Source organism: Cryptomeria japonica, chromosome 10 (genome assembly GCF_030272615.1).
Source record: "Cryptomeria japonica chromosome 10, Sugi_1.0, whole genome shotgun sequence".
Taxonomy (NCBI): Eukaryota; Viridiplantae; Streptophyta; class Pinopsida; order Cupressales; family Cupressaceae; genus Cryptomeria; species Cryptomeria japonica.
This window is the reverse complement of record NC_081414.1, coordinates 28,197,165-28,220,709: the sequence shown is the minus strand read 5'-3', so window position 1 is coordinate 28,220,709 and position 23,545 is coordinate 28,197,165.

Below are 23,545 nucleotides of genomic sequence, written 5' to 3'. Positions count from 1 at the left end.
CACTTTCCTATTAAGAAAGACACCACGCATAACTCCAAAACCTCAATGGAAAGCTAAGAAGAAGTACAAAGAAGAATCCTGGTAGGAAGCACTATTTGAGTCAGTAAAAACAATCTGCAAGGCACATGAACGTCAAGAACAGAAGCAACATCAGGAAAAGCTCTTCATTCATACAAAGGCCATATCTATACTAGTAGCTCATATCCAAACACCAATATCTCAAAAACTAACAAAATCATCTCCTAAAGGAGGCACAGTCTATGAACAAATACAAAAAGTAGAAGCAGGATCCGACACCGAATCAACAAAAACTATCAAACTGGTATCCATCATCAAAGATCTATTTTCACCCTACAACATACCTGTTTACGGCATGGATAAAATCTGGGATGATAACTCAGAAACTGATTCTAATGAATATGAATGGGGTAGCTGCTCAAATGCTACTGGAGATATCACTAACAATACTAGCTCCATATCCCTTTCTCAAGAAGAGCATAACGCAAATGATAGACCTCTTGAATTTGGACCGCAGAATATCTATGATGCCAAGGAAGCGAACAGAAACATTATGAACAAGTCTATACAGAAGATGATACCATCAAAGACCTCGACAACATCCTTGACTTCTTTACAACCAAATCCAATCATGAAGAAACCTCTGTCTTGACACTTACAGTAGCAGAAATTGATCAACCAAATGATTCCTTACCACTTGTCTTTCCCGACCTCATTGACTGGGATGAACCTGAAATACATGATATACCAATTTTCCCAAATGATGAATCTATTGTCCACTACCTATGTACTGTTAACCCGAAAACAGGCTCTACCAGTGAACAAAGTAACGATCTTTGCAAACCAGGGAGTGCCAAGTCTCTTAGTTGCAAAAATGAACCAAATAAAAGATCTGATGCTGAAAACCAGTCAATGGCAGCTCTAGATCACAAAAAAGTAAAAATAAAGGACGCATCTGAGGGTGAAAACCTTTTTAAGGCACCTAAGGATGAGAGACTTGACACTCTTCCTGAATATTTTCATGAGCGATCACCCATATGGATTGAACCCACTCAATCAATCAACATTAGTACTACAGAAGTAGTCAAAAACATACACCTAGCAGAATCTCTAACAGAGGAGGAAAGATCGACATTTCTCATCTTTTTTAAAGAGAAGCAAATTAACTTTGCTTGGTCATATGCAGATATGCCCGGGATTGATCCACACCTAATCATGCATCACTTGTCCATCTCTCCAGGAGTTAAGCCAGTCAAGCAAAAACTATGAAAGATGAATCCACAGGTGGTACTCATGGTCAAGGTTGAACTAAAGAAACTATTAGATGTCAGATTCATCTGACCCATCGACTATGCAGAATGGATCTCCAACATAGTACCAGTATCAAAACCAGATGGCAGTATCAGGATCTGCACTGATTTCAGAGATGTCAACAAAGCTTGTCCAAAGGATGACTTTCCTCTACCCAGTATCGACATAATTGTCGACCTCACAGCAGGCCATGCAATGCTCTCACTAATGGATGGTTTTTCAGGCTATAATAAAATAAAAATAGCCCCAAAGGATCAAGATAAAACAACATTCACCTATCCTTGGGGAACGTACTATTGGAATGTTATACCTTTTGGCTTAAAAAATGCAGGAGCTACTTATCAATAGGCAATGACAACAATCTTCCATGACATGATGCATACCTTCATGGAAGACTATGTGGATGATTTACTAGCTAAATCCTTCACCAGAGAACAACACCTCAACATCCTAACAAAGATATTTGATCAATTGGAGAAATTCCAAGTCAGGCTCAACCCTAAGAAGTGTGTCTTCGGGGTTACATCAGGCAAATTACTAGGCTACATAGTCTTAGCTAAAGGTATTGAAGTGGATCCAGCAAAGGTACAAGACATTATGGAGATGCCACCACCAAAGAATATTAGTCAGCTCAGATCTCTACAAGGATGACTCCAATTAATCAGGCGATTCATTACTCAACTAGCTGATTAAAGTTTACCATTCAATCATTTGATCCATAAGAATGTACCTTTCAGATGGGAGGCCAAGTGTGCAGAATCTTTTTATAAAATCAAATAGTATCTGATGAACCCACCAGTTCTAGTATCACCGGTAGTAGGAAAGCCCCTTATGATATATATTTCAACGACAGATATATCACTGGGGGAACTATTGGCATAAGAAGATCAACAAGGAAAGGAGCAAGCCATATACTACATTAGCGGGACATTGAATGGCTATGAACTCAACTATACATTCATTAAGAAGGCTTGTCTAACGATAGTCTTCGCATCTCAAAATTTCTGACATTATATGCTAGCACACACAATTAAGCTAGTGGCCAAAATTGATCCTCTCAAATATCTACTCAGCAAGGCAGCTCTTACCGGCCGGTTGGCTAAATGGGTCATGATTCTTAGTGAATTTGACATCCAATACATAGAAAGAAGAGCCATCAAAGGACAAACAATTGCAGATCAACTAGCTCAAGCACAGCTACCAAGAAAACAAACTATAGAGATTGAATTTTTGGACAGAGATGTTCTTACTATTTCTACCACACAATGGACCCTATACTTTGATGGATCCTACACACAACATGGTTCAGGTGTTGGCATTCTATTCATCACTCCTGAAGGGCATACCATACCAAGATCATATCGGCTTATGTTCCCATGCACGAATAATGTGGCTGAATATGAGGCATTGGTTATTGGCATCAAAATGGCCATAGAATAGAAAATCACAGAGTTAATGGTCTATGGAGATTCGCAACTAGTCGTCAATCAAATCAACAATGACTATCAGACAAAGGATGACAAGCTACTACCCTACAAGCGAATGGTGAATGACTTCAAACAATATTTTGTACGCATCACCTTCGAGCAAATACCAAGGTTGAACAACAAAGTAGCCGATGCCATGGCTACTATCACTTCATTACTACAAATTCTAGAGCAATAGAGTCGTTATGAGTTTCTGGTAGAACAACTGTTCTCCCTGGCCTATGACCACTCTGAATCCCATGTTGTCTATGCCTTAACCGGTTTGGATTCTCCATTAAATGGACCGATATATGATTATCTAAAGAACAACATCCTACCCATTGACCAATCTCGTAACCAAAAATGTAATTTTATCCGACAAGCCACCCGTTATACCCTTACTGCTAATACTTTGTATCGTTGAGGTCTAGATGGTACTCTTCTTCGTTGCCTTGATTGAAATGAATCTGATTCCGCTTTACATGAGCTTCACAAAGGTATTTGTGGCACACATTCAAGTGGGATTACTCTTGCTAATAAGATTCTAAGAATGGGATACTACTGGCCTACAATGGAAAAATATTCTTACCACTTCACCAAGAAGTGTCCTAAGTGTCAGATCCATGGCAATCTGATACATGCACTAGCATAGGAACTGCAGCCATTTACAACATCCTGGCCCTTTTGTTAGTGGGGACTAGACTTGGTTGGCAAAATTCATCCTTCATCTTCAAATGGACACAAGTTCATTATAACTGCAATAGAATACTTTACCAAGTGGATAGAAGCAGTCCCCATGACCACAATAATAGGAAAACAAATTTTGTCTTTTATCCTAAACTATCTAATCTACAGATATGATATTCCAAGTTCCATCATCACCGATAATGGACGACTGTTCAAAAACCAAGATGTCCAAGAACTATGTGAACAATTAAAAATACAACATCGGTTCTCTATGCCATATTACCCCCAAGGGAATGGTCAAGAAGAAGCATCCAACAAAACAATACTGAAAATCCTCACGAAAACAATAAATGATGCAGGAAAAGATTGGCATATACAACTCAATCCAACACTTTGGGCAAACAGAACCAGCATCCATACACCTACAGAAGCCACACCTTTCTCATTGGTCTATGGTATTGAAGCTATTATACCACTGGAGATAGAAATTTCATCTCTCAGAGTCTCTCTAAAAGGCTTAATTTCGGATGAAGTGTATCGAGTCAACCGACTGCAAGAATTAGAACTATTAGATGAAAGATGTCAGCATGCTTACACTCATCTCAAAGCATATTAGCAACGCATGTGCAGAAGCTACAATCACAAGGTCATCCCTCACAACTTCAAAGTTGGTGACCTAGTCCTCAAAGAAAATCCAAGAAATCAGCAAGATCAAGAAAAGAAAGGGAAATTTGAACCTAACTGGTTGGGTCCCTATGTCGTCATATCAATCTATGGATCAGGTTCTTATCAGCTTACAACTTCAAAATGAGATGTGTTTGACAAACCAACTAACAACATTCATCTAAAGAAATACTACACTTGAGTAGCCTAATACATGAAAAAAGCAAAAAAGCAAAATAATCAAAAATCAAGAAAAAGAAAATAAAAAGGTACAATAAAAGCAACTGGTGAAAACCTGGTAATAGGCGCTATTGTGAGAGGATAGCTCCTTCATCTATATCTATACCCCTGCAGTAAAGTACTATCGGCCATCACTCGACACTTAGCAAATATCCAGTCAGGACATACTTAGCGTAGTCACTATCCTGGTTTATCCATATATCCTCTCACCACATTTTACCATGGCTTGGTAATCACTATAAATATTCACATCAAGAGGCACACTCAGCTAGGGGCAATAAATCGTCAAAACTTGCAACACATTCAAAACATCAAAACTATTTGCAGAACTCAGAAACATCACATCCAAAAACTTCACTCCATCGTAGAGCAAAACATTGGATCGCTAAAACAAGAAACACAAAAAAATACTAAGATGGATGATTTTATGAAGTACTAAATGTTGCATTATTGCATAAAGTCTTGACTGTTTTTGCATTTGAAAATTTTAAATTATTGGATTCTCTGCATTTTCTCAACAATTCTTCAAAGCTAGAGATCATGGGAAACCTCCAATATTTTCTTAGTCTTCTGTCTAGGAGGCGATCACTTGTACTATGTAAATACTTGTCTCGAGACGTGATACATCTAATATCACTAAAGACATGATTCCACTTTATGCATACAAATGGTTTAATCTTGTTTGTTTATACGCAATCCGCACTCTGGTCGTCCTGGTTCAATTATACCTTGATGCTTGTGCTATCTTGCAAAATCAAACATCATGTAAATTTTTCTCAGGTCATTATGGTTCAATTATACCATTATGCTTGTATAAATTTTCAACATATCCCAAACAAATCAATGCTCAATGATGATACCAATATCAAAAGCAAATAGCATATGGTTATATCGAGATGACAAATACAGAATGAGGATGCTCCAAAAACAAATAGTTGCATATAATTTTAAATCTTTCATTTAGTTGCACAACATATCAAATCATACATCTCATTTTCAAGATACATCTCACATCATTATCATAATCATACATCTCATTTTCAAGATACATCTCACATCATTATCATAATCATACATCTCATTTTCAAGATACATCTCACATCATTATCATTATCATACATCTCATTTTCAAGATACATCTCACATCATTATCATAATCATACATCTCATTTTCAAGATACATCTCACAGCATTATCATTATCATACATCTCATTTTCAAGATACATCTCACAGCATATCAAATCATACATCATACATTTACATCATGCATCATATCATCTATCTAAGCATTGCATCATCATAAAGTAAAGAAAGAACATATAAGAACATGCATCCATAACACATCACATGATCAAAGAAAATGGTGTCATCTATATATATATATATCAAAAATGATCAAAATGTACAAAATCTGTCATGTCTGTGCCCAGTACAAACAAAACAATGATCCAAAATACAATAGAGACGTTGTCTCTCAAGTATGACTATCTCCTAAGGGGGATGGTCTCGTAACTAATGTCCCAGCTCCTGGATCTCCAGGAGGATCCTATCTCGAGGGCCCCGTCACACCTCTGCTCTTTGACTATGACCCAGTCTCTCGAGATCGACTTGATCTTGCCTGCGTAAAGCTCTACACTCTGCGCTCCCTGGGCACGGCATACTCATAATGGCGTCGATAATACTCTGCCTCCCTCACTTTCAAGGACAACTCTCTCATGATGTCCCTCATTGGATCACCTGCTGCCACTCTTTGAATGCTCCCTACCAGCTCCTCCACTCGACCATGCCACTCTATCTCTGTATCACGCTCTAGGGTCAACTAGGTAATCTGACGCTGCTACATCAATAGTTGTGCCTACAGTTGCTGAACTGTCAGCTACAGCGTCCTGATCTGAGCGTCCTCCACATGTGTCAGGACCCAGACCCGTAGGGGCACCTGTGAAGGGGTACCCCCTATCCCTCTGCCTGTCCTAGGTGCTAGTGGAGGTAACTCATCAGTCCTCCTCCTCTGTGCTAGTCATCTCCACTCATCCGTCCCTCCCACCACTACCATCACCTCTCCCACTCTCCCCTCCTCCCCTACTCCGATCGCCAACCCTCCTCTCCCTCTGTCCATCATAGCTTGTCGAACTGCTCTCTCCACCCGACCTCCCCCATCTCTACCCCTGTCTCCTCTCCTCCCCCGATATCCTCTCCCTTGTCGTCCTCCTCCGCCTCCATCATGTCCATCATCACCATCTCCCCCAACCTCCTCCTCATCATCATCAAAGGCAGGTCGCATCTCCTCAGGATCTGATATCCTGGCCATTGCATGAGCTGCAAACAAACCAGCAAACTCATGTGTCATCCCCGCATCTAGTATCTTGGGAGCATAGTCCCATATCTGACCCGCTAAGCTGGAGAACTCCTCTACAACCACTCAACTATCAATAGTAGGGCCCCAATCCGGTATGTCCTATCTCTGGCGCGCATACAAGCAAGTCCCCTGTGGTATACCCTGCTGCCGACCATACTGCCGCAAAACCCTGCCAACCTGGAATCTCTCAATTATAAAGGGTGTCTGCCCTATCAAGAACCTACTCATAAAAATGTAAGGCATCTCTAGCCCATCCTTGGCCCATACCTCACAATCTGTATACGGTCGCCAGACGACCATATCTATATCATCCAAAACCCTCCTCCAATGCTCAAGTTTGCCCAGCTTACGCTGGACAACTAGACCCCTGTAACCATATGCATATGCCCGCCCAATAGGCCTGTCTCTATCCACAAGTGGCCTCGCTGCTGGAATGTGCTCCCAGCACCATACCTATAAGAGTGTCACGCCAGCTAACAAACTATCGTAACCCAGATACACAACCTCATGTAGGTCCTTGTACAAGTGAGCTAACATGGCTGATCCCCAAGCAAACCTGTAGCCCTGGGTCACCATCTCCTTGAGCACCAATCCACAACCCACAGAGAATCCCTTCAACCTACGGTCAGGATAAAGGAATCCACCAATGAAACCTACTAGTACTGACGGGAGAGGCGCAGAGTCCAGATCCAGAAACTCCTACCATGGGATCTCATATCCACACACTATCTCATCATGAAAAATGCGCCACAGTGCCTCAGTCCCACCCTCCTCAGTCTGCTCATATGACAATAAAGCATCTGCTATGGGAATCCACAAAATCCCTTAACAGTCCTCTAGAGTGACCGTCATCTCACCAGTGGCAAAGTGAAAGGTGTTCGTGTCACTATGCCATCTCTCAGCGAGCGCTGTAAGTAAACCCCGGTTCATAGTGAACCGAGGCATATCCAACAAAGATGATAAGCCGCATCTCTCAATGACATCTAGGTCAGCCTGTGCCAACCATGGTATCAATGCCCAAGGTCTGGGGATCCGCTCCCACGACTGAACCACTCCCAACCACTCCTGTCAAAAAGCAAAACAAGTCCAATATCAGTTTCCACATCAAAACAAAGATATCAAAATCAAAATCACATAAAAAATATGAAACAATTTGCAAATCCTAATCAAGTTCCACATCATATCATTCCATATCAACTTGTAACACAACTCAAGTTTTCAAAAACCATATCAAAACTTGTAAAACAACTCAAGTCTCCACATCACATAAACTTGCAAAAAAAATCAAGTTTCCCAGCTTGTAAAACAACTCAAGTTTCCAACCCATATTAGCTTGTAAAACAACTCAAGTTTCCAACCCATATCAGCTTGTAACACAAATTAGGCTCCACACATATGAACTTGAATTGCTGCAAATCAAATCATGGTTCAATCAAAACAACACATTAATATCTACATCAATAACTTGAACAATCGCAAATTAAACCAAGTTATATCAATACTCATATTGGACAAATTATCAAAAAATGCAGCAAATGACAAAAATCCACCTCCCCAGGCAAAATTGACCTTTTCCTATGTAATTTTCTACATCCAAAAATCATCCAAATCTTGCAAAACCCCATCCATGCACTAATTAACTTTGGCTATGCGCTAAACTATATCCATGCGCTACCCTGTTTTCTCCACGTGCTATCCTATCTACCCTATGCACTAGACTAACTCTACGCACTATCTTTTTTTCTCCATGCACCAACTAATCTACCCTAAGCACTAAAACTGACCCATGCGCTAACCTATCCCATGCGCTAACCTATCCCATGCTTGCGCTACCTATTTAACCCTATGCGCTAGGTCTAACCTACACACTACATCCCCCTACCCATGCGACCCCCTGTGGACCCTATGCGCTAGGTTTAACCTATGCGCTACCCTTTTGACCCAAAGCGCTACCCTATGTCCATCATGCGCTAACCTACGACCATGTGCTAACCTAAAATTTTCATGTGCTAACCTATAAATTTTTAGACGCTACCCTATGCGCTACTGAATTTTTCGTATGCGCTAAACTAAGACTTTTATGCGCTAAAACGTTAAAACCAAATTTTCAAAATCCAAAACTGACCAAAAATGATCAAATAAAAAATCCAAAAGGGGTCAAAAGGGTTGACTTACTGGTGGTCCATACGCGACGGGCCTCCGATGCCTCCGAATGCACTCGAATCGATGCATAGAATAGGGAATAGGCATTTTGTCTTCCCTCCAAAAGTCTCTTTCTCCAAAGTCAACAAGCACAAATGAGACAAAACAATGCACTTTTCCCCTTTTATAGGGTAAAATGAAATTAGGGTTAGGAAAATGAGCATGTAATTTGCTCACGGAATCCCTTATACCCTCGCACACATCAATTATCGAGAGATGAATCAATTTAAACATTTCACCTAGCCAAAATTTTGCACTGCAAACACAATTATCAAATCAAATCAAATTTTCCAAAATCTTGATTCATCTCCCGAGGGGGCATTATCACCATCGTTTATCAAATCTGGGGCATCACACATCAAATCTGGGGCACAACATGAAAATCCATAAAGACAACATTGATCATAAAATCGCAACGACACATCATTTTCTTTGAAATAACATGTGCACACACGTCACTTCAAAGAGGGGCAAAATGTAGAAGTATAAAAATGACCATATTCCTAAATGAATATTTTATGTTCATTTCTCTATTTAATTAAATTACCCGTATTCCTCTATTTAATTAAGTAAATTACTCAATTAAATTCACTATACCCATTTAATAGAATAAATTCATTTTATTCAATTAAAGCCCCTATCCACTTTTTAATTAAATTCAAATTTAATTAAAATAGTTATCCTAAATTAAATAAATCTAATTTATTTAATTAAAACCAAATAGAAATAAAGCAATTTATTTTAAATTAATTCTATTTTCCCTCACCCACTTGCAAAATCCTACACCTCCCACTTGCATCCTAACCCTCTTTCTAACCTCTTCTAGATTCTTCTAATCCTGATTAATTAACCCAAACCCATCCATTATCCCTTTTCCCTAAATTTGAGGAGGTCACTTCTCAAATTTGGAGTAAAGTCTTCAAAAGGCATTAAAGCCTTTAACCATTCAACAAGCTAACTTGTTGAATACCCCCAAATTTGGAAGGACTCTTACAAATTTGTCCCCAAAGTCTTCATAACCATTAATGGTTAACTCAACCCTCTTACATGGTTAAAGAATTTCCATAAACTCGACCTCCATGTAACCCAGGGGTCTCATCAAGAATTTATGCTTTGACCATGGTTATCCTTAATCCTTTGCACAAGAATTTATCCTTTGGATAAAAGCTTTATCCAATGGGTAATCTTAACTTAACCTTAACCCTTAACCCCTAGGGTAACCATAAGGTATTCTCAAGCATTTAATGCTTCTTACATCTCATCTCAACCTACCTTATGTTGACAATTGTCATCATTTCATTGGTGCCAATTGCAAACATGGATTCACAACTTTCAAACTCAACCCTTGATTAAATCTTTCAATCCTAGTCATCCATTGCCCTAGTTTTGCTATAAATAGAGCTCTCATTCCTCCATTTTTCATCATCCAAGTCTTTAGCATCACACTTATACTAAAATATATTCAAGCTTTCATATATCATTTATGCTCATCATTTAGCCTCTCTTTTAAATAGGAATTAATCTAAATATGCAAATTTAGAGTATGTTCCTTATCATTTAGCTTAATCATAGACTAATATAGTATGCTAGGATAGTCTTGTTTACTAATCTTGTCATCTTATAACTAGTTTATTGTATTTATAGGATCATGCATAGCTTAGGATGCATCTCATCTTAAAATCAACAAAAGCATCCCTCATTCTTGCATTTGTCATCCCTAAACCATTTTGCTTAGTGATCTGAGAGCAAAAACATTGGTTTGAGGGATCGTGTAAGATAGAGAACCATGGAACCAACCTTGGGAAGCTGAGCCATACTTCATGACTCCATAGCTTGCACCAAGAAGTCCTATGGGTGTGTGAGCAAGGCTCCCTAGAGCTCCGTTTTTCACATTTTGAGTTCTATCGACCCGCTTTTCCCGCATACAGATAGAATGAGTCATGTGTTTGGAGATGAAATGAAGAAAGAGTTTGAGATGTCTTCGATAGGAGAAATAAAATTCTTCATTGGTTTACAGATTCAACAAATGAAAGAGGGTATCTTTAGTATGTCAAAGAGGTATTGAATACTTTTGGTATGGAGGAAAGCAAACCAGTTGGTAAACTGATGGTAATTGGTTGTAAACTAACTAAAAAAGATGATTCAGTACTAGTGAATGAAAAGGAGTATCGGTCAATGATCGATAAACTACACTATGTGGTGCACAATAGACCAGATATTGCTCATGCAGTGGGCATAGTAGCTCATTTTCATAAATGTCTGAGAGAATCCCACTTGGTAGCTATGAAGAGGATCCTTAGATATCTGAAAGGAATAGTTGATTATGGATTGTGGTATCCATATAATGGTGGCTATAATCTCAAAGTATATACCGATGCTGATTGGGTAGGTAATGTGGATGACCAAAAGTGCACAACTGGTGGAGCATTCTTTCTCGGTGGAAGATTAGTATCATGGACAAGCAAGAAGCAGAGTTGTACTTCTCAATCTTTAGATGAAGTAGAATATGTGGCAGCATTTATGAACTGCACTCAAACAATTTGGATGAAGCATGTATTGGAAGGTTTCAAGGTACCTATATCTGAACCGATGAACATATTTTGTGATAACACAAGTGCAATAAATATTTCCAAGAATCCGGTATAGCATGCTAGAACTAAGCGCATTGAGCTTAAATATCATTTCTTGAGAGAGAAAGTTCAGAATAAGGAGGTTGTATTACAACATGTTTCCAGTAAGGAGCAACTAGCAGATATATTCACTAAGCCCTTACCAAAGAGTACATTTACCTATTTGAGAGGTGAACTAGGGGTTTTGTCCCTTCATTAAGTCAACTAAGGTTGTGTGCTCCGCATCAGTCAAGTACTAAAGTGACAAATCTTTCAGGATTGATGTGTTGAAGGATGCTACTCCTTAGGGGGAGCAACATAGTAGATTTTAGAAGCTTATGCTTCCACTTTGGCATTATTGTCAAAGGGGAAGAAGATATATGATAGATGTATGGGGAGAAGATATCTGATAATGCAGATACACTGGTCTATGAGGTTTTTCAGTTGTAATGCTACACTGAGTATTGCCATCAATGCCAAAGGGGGAGATTCTTGGATATCATTGGCATATGATGAACCGGTATGTTGATATGATGATAATGTATGTTGTCATTGATGTCAATAAATGTAAGTGAACCGGTACGCAGATTGAAGAAGTTGGTGAACTAGTATGAAGAGGCATGAGGAGATTCAGTGAACCGATGTCGAGATCTCACTAAGTGTGATTACCGATTGGTAGTCTCAGCTCTATGGTTATCGGTTTGGCGATCCAGCTTGTGTGATGAACCGATGATACTCTGTGATGAGTTAGCTAAGAGATGTGATCAAGGTGCCACGTTAGCTTTGTGTGTGTGAAGGATTGAGGCATAAGAAGATCGGTTGCATTTGAAGTCTACCTCGGGAATGATCATTCTTCTTAAGTGGTATGAGAAGAGAGCGTGATGGGTTACTGATTCCCATGTGCAGTGATGAATGAATGATGCATATTATCTTGTGATCTGTTTGAAATCGTAATGCTCTATGAAATATGTTTGGATGGTCAGGATTGGACCACCTATATTGTAAACCTAAGATACTTAGGGTTTAGGGTTTATGTTACCAACCTATCTGTTGTCTTTAAGCTCGATGATGTTTGCTATTGAAAATTTGTTGGCAAATATTGTGTGTATGTATCCGAGTAAAGAGATACTTGATACTTGCCAGACTAGTAAGAGGTAAACTGCAGAGTGTGATTGTAGAGTAGAGGATATGAAAAATATTTGCCTTGGCATGTAGTGTTGTTATCAGATTGTAGTTTTTCCCGTTGTCTTCTAATCATTTCAATAGATGGAAAATCCCTTTATCGGGTAGCTTTAACAGGCTTATTGTAAAACTTGTAACCAGGTGACTCAAGATCATTGAGATCTTTAAATCCTCTAGCGAGGTAACCTTTAACAAGGTATATAGCCATCCCTTAACCGGGTGATCTCTAACAGGATCGGTTCCTAGCAGAACCTTATTGTAAATTCTTTAACCAAACTAGGCTCCTAACAAGGTGAGCTTCAAAAGAGTTCAAAACAAGCTTGTAGGTATTCATCCCCACTGTGGTTTTTCCCATTTGGGTTTCCACATGAAACATATGTGTGTTATGTGCTATGCATTTTTCATGTGATGTTTATGAAGTATTTGGTTGAAGGATTATGCATGCAAGGTTAATATGTTATGGTATTTCTAGTATACCACATGCATATGTTTATGGGTGAAGTTGATGTTGCATAATTGATCGTATTTGAAGTATTTAGACCTATCAGTTTATGGTGTCTGGTGTCTTACTATGTTTAACCGATATTGCCATGGTTAAGTTCAGTAATGGTGATAACCAGTTGGTTTTTCTTTAGCTAGATAAGTTGTTAAGAGAGTTTTTATCTATACCGATTCACCCCCCCTCTCAGTACCGATTCGGGTATCTGTTGTTCATCATTATTAATCAAATCAAAATTGATGCATAATATTGGTAAACCAAATTTGATGTTGGTTGACAGTTTAACAGTTAATAACAATAACAGTGAAGCTTAATGCATGAAATAGAAAGAGAAACAACATCCACAACACATAACACAAATATTTGTACGTGGAAACCCTGTAAGGGGAAAAACCATGGTGGGAAACCTTACCCACAATCAGATGATACTACTGCAGATAGTATGTGTGTACAAATGGGGTCTACACATTCAGAAAGGCCAACTTCTTAGAGCTCACTGCTCAATCACAAAATGAGAGTCACCCTGACTATAATTGGATGATTAAATCCAATGATAATGTATTGCTCAAAGTAGCATCTCCAATGCTGGCTTCAGTACTGGTTAAGCTTTGATTGTCTTCTTCAAACCTTCCTTGAATCTTCAAATGATGTCTATGTGAGTAGCTCTGCTTATATTCATATATACCAAATATCACAACCTTATAATACCTTATGTCATTCCTCTATCAATCTCACAATTGAGATCTTACATATATACCAAAACCTAAGACCAAATGTGTAGGTCGGCTTACTAAAAATATTACAATTAAATCAATTACAAATGAATCAATATGTGATACATCATGTCAGCTCAATGCATTTACAATAATAATCAATCAATAAATTATCTCCATAACGTGTCTTGCTGATCTGGAATAGATAACGCATGTCGATCCAGAACCTAGACTAATTTGCCGGTAACAACAAATATGCCAACTCGATTAGACCAATAACCAAATCTCCAAAACAAGTTTCCAAACCATGTCTTTGACATAACCAAGTGATCTCCAAATGATAACGGATCATCCTCAGTTTCGGTGAACAATACAACCTGCTGGTGAATCAAATATCGGTGACTGTGCATAAGTCACTGAACATGTCGGTGAACATAACCAAGGATCTTCAGAAAGATAAGTGTTGATAAGTGTTGACATCAATGACAAAACCAATGCAACATATCCATAATACCAACAATCTCCCCCTTTGGCATTGATGCCAACATAAGATGGAAAAACCGTCTAAGTTCCTAAGTCAGAATGCCAAAAACCAAAAACCAACAATCTCCCGAAGAGATCAATTACCAGAAATCAAAATAAAGAATATCTCTCCCCCTAGGATAATGATTCCTAAATACAAAGTTTTTCCATAGACATCTCTCCCCCTTTGACATCAAATGGCAAAGCAATACAAATACCACATACAACTAGTTCATAGAACTAATTATAAATACCAACTTATTCAACTACTCCCCTTGAGAAGTATCTCTCCTCCATCAAAGCCAGAAAAAGGTTTCTTTGTAAATTCCTGCCGGTCTGATGCCAATCTCCAACTGTCTAAGTATCTACCAGTGAGGGTATTACCCCAAGCTTCTCTTTGAGATATTCAATGGTTTCTTTAGGTAAAGTCTTTGTAAAGATATTTGCAATCTGCTCTTTAGTATTCACATAAACCAATTTTACTTCCTTTGCTTCAACATTCTCTTTCAGAAAATTGTATTTAATAGAAACATGTTTAGTTTTAGAGTGAAATACCGGATTCTTTGATATATCAATTGCTGATAAATTATCACAATAAATGATTATAGTCTCTTTGAATTTTACCTTTATGTCCTTTAACATTTTCTTAATCCATAATACCTAAGTACAATTAGTTGTTGCTGCAACATATTCTGATTCTGTTGTTGATAATGATGTACAACTTTGTTTCTTGCTCAACCATGAAATCAACATTCTACCAAGGAAGAATGCTCTGTCAATGGTGCTCTTTCTATCATCTACATCTCCTACCCAATTTACATCAGCGTATACACATAAATCAAAAATTTTATCTTTAGGATACCATAAGCCAAGATTTGTTGTGCCTTGTAGATACCGAAAAATCCTTTTTATTGCTGATTCATGATTTTCCTTAGGATTACTCTAAAATATTGAAACAATACATACTGCATTGATAATATTAGGTCTTGTTTATGTCAAATACAATAAACCTCCAATCATAGATTTATATCTTGTCGGATTAACAGGGGCTGAATCATCCTTCAATGATAGTTTATCAGTTGTAGTCATAGGAGTACTTACCAGTTTAGAGTTTTCCATACCAAATTTCTTTAGTAGTTCCTTCAATTACTTTGATTGACATATGAATATACCTTTATCAGTATTTGAAATCTACAATCCTAAAAGGAATTTTATCTCCCCAATCATAGACATTTCAAATTCTTCCTGCATCTTATTAGCAAACTCCTTCCACAATCCATCTTCTCCTCCAAAAATGATATCATCAACAAAAACTTCAATAACCAAGATGTCATCATTAGTCACTTTGAAATATATTTTGTTTTCAGCATTACCTTTAGTGTAACCAAGCTTCATAAGATATTTGTCCAATCTAGCATATCAAGCTCTAGGAGCTTTCTTCAATCCATATAAAGCTTTCCTTAACCTGCAAACAATATCTTTTTCATTTGTCAAAGAAAATCCATCAGACTATTCAATGTAAACTTCCTCTTCAAGATCATCATTTAGAAATGCACATTTAACATCCATTTGATATACTTTATAGTTCTTGTGTGCTGCAAATGCAAGAAATAGTCTGACTACCTCAATTCTAGCTACCGGTGCAAAGACTTCAATGTAATCAATTCCCTCTTTCTGTGAATATCCCTTACACACTAATCTTGCTTTGTTTGTGATTACCTTACCATCTTCATTAAGTTTATTTCTGAATACCCATTTACTTCCAATTACATTTTTTGTTTTTAGGCCGGGAAACCAATGTCCATGTGTTATTCTTTTCAATTTGTTCCAATTCATCTTCCATAGCCTTAATCCAATTTTTATCTTCACAAGCATCAAAAATAGTTGCTAGTTCAATTTGAGAAATTAAGCATACCTCTTCATTTTCTAGTCTTCCTCTTGTCATTACACCTTGATACTTATTCCCAATTATCTAACTTTCAGAGTGATTCAATCTTACATACTTGGGTGCATTCACTTGTTGTTGTTCTTCAATCACTATGGAATTCTTTGATGATTCCGGTGTGACTGGATCTACATTTTGTACTAGTGTACTCAGAGTAGGTTCATTTATGATTATCTCAATTGTCAGTTCAGAATCTATAGATCTTGAGTTAGCTCTGAACTATTCATCTATCTTCACATTTGCACTCTTAATGATTTTCTGCAATCTTTTATTAAAACATCTATATGCCTTGCTCTTAAATGAAAAACCAAGAAATATTCCTTCATCACTTCTAGGATCAAATTTACCAATATAATCATCTCTCCTAATATAACATTTGCTTCCAAATATTCTGAAATATTTAAGAATAGGATTATTACCAAACCATAGTTCATGAGGGGTCTGAACGGTTTCGCTTTAGATGTGAACTCTGTTGAAAGTGTAAACCTCTGTATTCACTGCTTCTCTCCAATACACATGAGGTAGGTTTTCTTCTAATATCATGCTTCTAGTTGCATTCATAATAGTTTTGTTCTTCCTTTCCACAACTCCATTCTTCTAGGTGTCTGAGGTGCTGATAGCTATCTTCTGATTCCATTCACTTCATAGTGTTAGGTCCCAAAGACAACTGAGAGGGGGGGGGGGGGTGAATCAGTTGTCAAATAAATTCAAACCAAAAACAACTTAACCAACTTAATGCTTAATACCAGTAAACCAATTAAGTATGTCGGTAGATAGTTTTAACAGTTAATTGCTATACCGGTAAAGATTAATGCATGAAACATAAACACAAAGTCATCCACAACACATGACACCAATATTTGTACATGGAAACCCTGTAAGGGGAAAAACCATGGTGGGAAACCTTACCCACAATCAGATGATACTACTACAGATAGTAAGTGTACATAAATGGGGTCTGCACATGCAGAAAGGCCAATAGCCTAGAGCTCACTGCTCAATCACAAAATGGGAGTCACACTGACTATAGCTAGATGGTTAAATCAAATAAGAATGTACTACACAAAATAGCATCTTCATAGGCTAGATTCAGTACCGGTGTAATGCTGATATGCTTTCACAAAAACCTAGCTTCACCTTCAAATGATGTCTGTGTGTATTGCACTGCTTAATCTCGCATATACCTTCACACAATTCTTATTTCACATTCCACACTTGATCTTACAAATAAGATCTTACCTTTATACCATAACCTAAGACCAATTTTAGTAGGTCGGCTCCACAAGATATTACAATAAAAATATTTTACAAATAATATAATATCCGATGCAATAACCAATTGAACATGTTGACTTAATGCATTTACAACAATAATTAATCATTTCCATAGTGTGCCATGCTGATCTGGAAAAGATAAACCTACCGGTGTAACCCTAGGTAACCCTGGACCTATTTGCTGGTAAAAGCAAATATGCAAATATGAATATACCAGTGATTAATTCATTAAGATAATATTTCCACACGATGTCTTCGATATTACCAAGTGTCTTCCATATCATTTCAAGTGTCAGTGATCATTATATCCTGTCGGTGAACCATATACCAGTAACTGTGCAATAGTTACTTGCTTGCCGGTGAGTGTTGCTGGATCTCCAAAGTGCTAGTGTTTTAGTATGTGTTGACATCAATGACAAAACCATACCAAAATACCAACAATCTCCCCCTTTGGCATTGATGGAAACACAAGATGGAAAAACCATCAAAGTGCCAAAACAGAAATGCCAAAAACCAACAATCTCCAAAAAGATCATAACCAGAATATAGAGAGTAATAGTCTCTCCCAAACAACAATCTCTCCCCCTGGGAGCAACATGTGTTATCCAAAGTTTCCATACCAATCTCTCCAAAAGATAATGCATTTTTCCATAGATATCTCTCCCCCTTTGACATCAAATGCCAAAGTTATAATAAAACCAAGTTCATATAAAAAATACCAATCAATTTAATATACCAACTACTCCTCTTGAGAAGTAGCTTCCTCATCAAAGACCGGAGTAAAAGATTTGTCTTTTAATTCTACCAGTTGATGACAATCATCAACTATCTAAGTCTCTACCGATGGTGGTATGACTCCATGCTGATCTTTGAGATATTCAAAAGTCTCCTTAGGCAAAGGTTTTGTAAAGATATCTGCAAGCTATTCTTTAGTATTCACATAAACTAGTTTTATCTCCTTTTCTTCAACTTTTTCCCTTAGAAAATTCAGTTTGATAGAAACATGTTTTGTTTTAGAATGTAGTACTGGATTCTTAGATATATCAATTGCTACAGTGTTATCACAATATATGGTAATAGGTTCCTTGCATTTTACTTTTATGTCTTTCAAAATTTGCTTAAGCCATAGTACCTATGTACAATTAGTTGTTGCTGCAACATATTCTGATTCTGTTGTTGATAAAGATGTACAACTCTGTTTCTTATTCAACCAAGAAACTAGTCTATTTCCAAGAAAGAATGCTCCGCTAGTGGTGCTTTTTCTATCATCCACATCTCCTGCCCAATTTGCATCTGTGTATGCACATAATTCAAAGTTTTCATCTCTAGGATACCATAATCCAAGATTTATAGTGCCCTGTAAGTACCAGAAAATCCTTTTTACTATTGATTCATGATTTTCTCTAGGATTACTTTGAAATCTAGAAACAATACATACTACATTCATAATATCAGGTCTAGTTTGTGTCAAATGCAGTAAACCTCCTATCATAGATTTGTATCTAGTTGGATTAACAAGTGTAGATTCATCCCTTTGAGATAATTTGTCATTTGTAGTCATAGGTGTGCTTACCGGTTTAGAGTTCTCCATCCCAAATTTCTTTAGTAACTCTTTCAAGTATTTGGATTGACTCAAGAATATACCTTTATCAGTCTGTGAAATCTGTAATCCTAAAAAGAATTTTATTTCTCCAATCATAGACATTTCAAATTCTTGCTTCATTTTAGTAGAAAATTCCTTGCATAAGCCATCTTCTCCTCCAAAGATTATATCATCAACAAATACTTCTATAATCAAGATGTCATCATTAGTTATTTTGTAATATAAATTGCTGTCTGCATTTCCTTTAGTAAAACCAATCTTGCATACCAAGCTCTTGAAGCTTATTTTAATCCATACAGAGCTTTTCTTAACCTGCAAACCATATCATTGTCATTTGTCAAAGAAAATCCATCAGGTTGTTCAATGTATACTTCCTCTTCAAGATTTCCATTCAAAAATGCACATTTAATATCCATTTGATAAACTTTGTAGTTCTTGTGAGCTGCAAAAGCCAAGAATAATCTGACTGCCTCAATTCTAGCTACCGGTGCAAAGGTTTCATTGTAATCAACTCCTTCTTTCTGAGAATATCCCTTACACACTAGTCTTGCTTTATTTCTGACAACCATACCATCTTCATTAAGTTTGTTTCTGAATACCCATTTGGTTCCAATTAAATTTTTATCTTTAGGCCGGGGAACTAATGTCCAAGTGTTATTTTTCTCATTTTGTTCTAATTCTTCTTCCATAGCTTTAATCCAAAATTTGTCTTCACATGCCTCATTAACAGATGATGGTTCAATTTGAGAAATAAGACATACCTCTTCATTTGCCAATCTTCCTCTTGTCATAACTCCTTTAAATTTATTTCCAATTATCTGATCTTCAGAATGATTCAATCTTACATATCGAGGTGTCTTTGTTTGTTGTTGTTCTTCAATTATTGTGGAATCCTCAGATGTGTAGCATCGTAAATTGTACGCAGTACAATTTCACACCTAGTTTAGCACCCGCCTTGGCACATTTTGCATTTTGCATTGCATTTCCCCTTTAGCACTTAATTAATCAAATTAATTAGGTCTAAGGTCCTATTTCATCATCTTCCACATTATAAAGTTGGGCCCTTTCATTAAAGTGTGCCCCTTTCATTTTATTCTTCCAATACATCATTTAATCAAAAACCCTAATTAGGTCCTATTTTGAACTTGGGGGCTTGATTTCGGGGGTCAAAACATCTCAAAATCAGCTGTAACTTCGGGATTCGCTCTAAAATCATCATATCCGACGGCCTTGAAAATTTGGTGAAAAGTTGTCAGGACCATGGCGCCCGTAGTGCACATGGTCCTGGACATTTTTCCCAAAATTTTAGGAGCACGATCCAATCATAAAATAAAGCTTAACCCCAAGAAATTGGTGGGAGATTCAATCTCTAGGTCGGCCTAAAGTTGAAATTAAGACCTAGGGTTTCATATATAAGAGCTCTCTTTCTTCATTTGAAAGGATCCAGATTTTTGGTTTCAAGCGCCTTCTATGCAGCGAAAGAGAAGATCTTTGAAGACTTCAACAACATTCAACATTCATCAATTTCATTCATCCATTTAGGGCTTTGAAGGCATTGAAGAACAATAGGGGATCACCGACTGAAGATTGGCTTGTACCCCTCCCTTAGGGTTGGGTATGATTTCATGTTGTTTTCATGTCTTTGCATAAGCCTCATTATGTCACTTGTATTCATGCTTTAGATCTCTTTACATCTTGATTTGGAGCATTTACATTATCATTTACAAGCAATTAGGGTTTACTTTCTAGGTTGCTCTAGTTTGCTTACTTGCATTTTAGGATCTTGCACACACACAAGGTCTGCACACACACTACTTTTACAATACAACTTGGCTATTCGTGGAGGTGGAAATCACCAAAGCAGGGGTTTGACTAAGGCAAAACCCTATATAGCCGCCCACTATGCCTTTTCAGATATAAGTGCAGGCTTTGGAATTCGGACGACGCCACAAGTTGCAGATCCAGAAGAAGCAGACCGAGATAGAACTTCACACCAAATTCCAGCCCAGAAAGCTAGGACAGGGGCGTGGGGCACCCTGGTCCTACCAGGACAGGGGCGCTGGGCGCCCTGGTCCTTCTGTCAGACAGCAACTTTCAGCAACTTTCTGACAGCTTTTCAGGTTGCAAAAACAACAGTTTCAGGAGCAGAATCAGGACAGTGGCGCCCGCGCCCCTGTCCCGAACATTTTCACTCATATTTAACACTGGGTACGCATTTACATTCTTGTTTTGTCCCTGTGTTTACAGCTTTCCATAGTTTAAGTTCAATTCTGCAATCTTGTTATTAGTTCATACTTGCACTTTGGGGTTGGGAATTGAACTTGCATCATTTTATCTTTCAATTGCAACAAAGGAATAGAAATCCTAAAAGGTAGCCCGTGGCTCTCTCTTCCACAAAAAGAAGTAGCCAATTGTGTGATACCTCTAGGCTCTTTCGTATTCCACAAATGTGTGATTGAAAGTGAGATTAGGGCATGTTTGCTTAGTGTCACTTTTTCCCCCACACATTTTGGTGAACCCGACGTGAACTCCAATCTTCTCTAATTCTAATTTATGTTTTCAAATTTGAGTGTTTATGCTATTTCAAAATCAAATTTGTATTTACAAGTTTTAATTTCTTGCAAGATTCAAAAAAATCTAGAGGAAATTTTTGCTAAAACCCTAATTTTTCAATTCAAAGTTGAACTTGTGGATAGCTTAATTGGGATCAATAATTTCAAATCTGATTTAGGAACTCATTTGAATCATAAATTTTATTTTCTAAATCTACATTCTAAGTGCTTGCATTGGTTAAAATTAAACATTTCCTTCTATTTTGCATGTGTTATCATTTGAAAGAGGAAAATTGTTGTCATGATGCATTCATTTCATAGATGTGATAATGGGTTAGCTTCCCTTGTTTCAATTTTTCCTTCTCCTAAAGAACCTCCCCCCATCTATAACAACATTTTAGTGCCTAAAAGAGTTGCTACCAATCCCTTTGAGACTCTTCCATGCTCTAAGGATGAAGACTTTAAGAGTGATCTTGACAATTCTCCTAAAATGTGCCCTTCTTATTTAGCTATCCTAGAGGAAGAGAATGATATCATAAACACCTTTCTTAATGTTACTTCACCTTCCCTACATGATGCCTCTCTAAGTGAAAATGCATTAATGGACATTGACTTATTTTCTCCTAAAGTTGGTCCTTCCAATGGGGGCATGTTAGTGCAACAAGAGGTTATGAACACTTCTATCAAAGATCTCCTTCCTAAGCATGAATCTTTGGAGAAATATGTTCATGTTCCTCCTAAAAAACACTCCCTTCATGAGGATCCTTTTGTGCAAGAAGATGACATTATCCCTACATTTCCTAGTGATGACATTTCCTTTTCCAACAAAATTCCCACTAGAGATGATGAATTAATGATAAATGCTTACCCTTCTCCTAAAGTTTGTCTTACCCATAAGCATCCCTTAGAGAAAGAAGATGAAATAATAAGCAATTTACTTAATTTTCTCTCCCCTAAAGATCATATTGAACATATTTTGAGGAAAGAGGATGATTTTAACACATCTATTGATGCTCTCCCTCCGAAGGATGAGGAATTAATAAACAATGTTATCTCCTCTCCCGAAATTGACAATACTTCAAACATTCCTTTCAACAACCTCACTACTTGGGATGAACCATTAGAAGAAGGTGTAGATTATTCTCTACCCCATGAGAGAACCTCAGCCAAAGGGGATGAAATCAAGATTGAAAACTCCCTTGATAGTTTCTCACCTTCCTTGAATCTCAATTATTCTCCCTCTAAAAATAAAGCATCTCCCTCTCCTCAACTTGGTTCTACTCATAAGGATACCCTAGTTCAAAGCAAGATGATTAACATCTCTTTCAAAGATCTCCCTCTCAAAAGTGAGACTTTAGAGAGTAATGTTGATCCTTCTCCTAGAGAGTTTATTCCCCATGTAGATCCTTTGATGATAGAGGATGATATGACCTTTCCTAGTATTACTCTGCCTACTAGAACGTCAATGCCTACCCCTTGTCTCTCTCCTAAAATTGATTTAATCCGTGATGAGATTTTAGTGCAAGAGAAGACTATCAATAATTCTTCCAACACTTTTGTTCATTCCTCTAAACCATCCTCAATTAATTTGATACATGTGAATGAAACACCTAACAAACCTCTCTTCACTGTCCAAGGTGCTTGTCCTTCTCAAAATTCTCGACCTTTAAATAAGCCTATCTTAGTGGCTCAAGGTGGTTA